General features: G+C 76.1%; 1 non-coding gene across 1 annotated transcript; it reads right to left on the bottom strand.

Moving 5' to 3' along the window:
• Positions 1 to 923: 923 nt before the first annotated feature.
• On the bottom strand, positions 924 to 1,076 carry LOC137757831 (5.8S ribosomal RNA). Its single transcript, XR_011072515.1, has one exon. It is a non-coding gene; the product is annotated as a 5.8S ribosomal RNA (ribosomal RNA).
• Between the last annotated feature and the right edge of the window lie 302 nt (positions 1,077 to 1,378).

The raw sequence follows: 1,378 nt of genomic DNA, 5'->3' as shown, positions 1-1,378 counted from the left end.
GTGGAGAAAACCCGGCGGTCGCCCCCCGACCGCCGGGCCCTCCTTCACCCCGCGCCTCCTTCCACGCCCGACCGACCGAGCGACTCACTCCCACCACTCACTCTCTCTCTCTCTCTCTCTCTCTCTCTCTCGCGCCGCCAACGCCGCACACCGCGTCCTCCACGCAGCCGCGAGACGCCCCCGCCGCGACGAGCGACGGACGCCGAGCGCCCCGGTCCACCCACCCACGGACGCCCACCGCGGGCTCGGGAGCGGGCACGGAGCGCGGCGCGGCCGCAGCCCGGGGGAAAGCGCGCGGCGGCAGGCGACGCCGCGGCGTCCCGCGGGTCGCCGCCGGGGCACGCATCCCCGGGGCGCGGCCGCGCACGCACGACTCGGCCTCGGCCCGAGCCGCCCGCCCCGACACGGCGAGGCGAGGCGGCGGGGGCGGGCACGGACCCCGGACGCGCGGCTCGGGGCGCCGCGGAGGAGGCGGGCCGGACGTCCGTCGCCGGGACGCCGCCGCCGCCGGGGGCGGGCGGCGAACGACGGCGGAACGGACGCGGCCCCGCCACGCCACCACAGCGGGCCCCGGCCGCGAGGGCGCGGGACCGTCCCCGCCCACCGACACCCCGGGGGTACGCCCAAAGACCGCTTGCGGCGCGAGGGCGCTTCCCGAAGGGGACCGACCGCGGAGGCCAACGGCCAGGGACCTCGTCGCGAGCTCTCTCTCCCTTCTCTTCCCTCTCGCGGGCAGCGGGCCCCCCCGTGGCCTCAGCACGAGGCGGAGGGGGGGGGGCGCCGCGTCTGCACTTAGGGGGACAGAGGGCCCCGGCGGCCCTGCGAGGAAACCCCCAGCCGCGCCACCCCGGGAAGGCGCGCGCGCGAGCGCACACACACGCAACGCACGCGCGCACACCCCCGGGGGGCGATTGATCGTCAAGCGACGCTCAGACAGGCGTAGCCCCGGGAGGAACCCGGGGCCGCAAGTGCGTTCGAAGTGTCGATGATCAATGTGTCCTGCAATTCACATTAATTCTCGCAGCTAGCTGCGTTCTTCATCGACGCACGAGCCGAGTGATCCACCGCTAAGAGTCGTACGAGTTTGGTTTCTTTGCGTTTCGGCGGGGTCCCCGCCGGTGGCACGGCACATCCCCCGGAGGGGTTGCCTCTGGCCGGCCAAGTCAGACAGAAAACAGCAGACCGGAGGGGCCGGAAGGTTTCACGACGGGGCGCCCGGCACCGACCCGCAGGCGGGGCGGGCTCGGACACCCCACAGGCGCCCGGGGGGTTCCCACCTCACCCCCCCCCACCCCGCGAGGGACGCGGGGCCCGCACTCACGCGGCACACGGGCCCGGCCCGCACCACGGCCGCCGGGTAGCCCCCTCCCGACGGCCG

This window comes from Eschrichtius robustus, unplaced genomic scaffold (genome assembly GCF_028021215.1).
Source record: "Eschrichtius robustus isolate mEscRob2 unplaced genomic scaffold, mEscRob2.pri scaffold_524, whole genome shotgun sequence".
Lineage (NCBI taxonomy): Eukaryota > Metazoa > Chordata > Mammalia > Artiodactyla > Eschrichtiidae > Eschrichtius > Eschrichtius robustus.
Note: the sequence above shows the minus strand (reverse complement) of the source record. Positions and strands in the feature narration are given on the sequence as shown.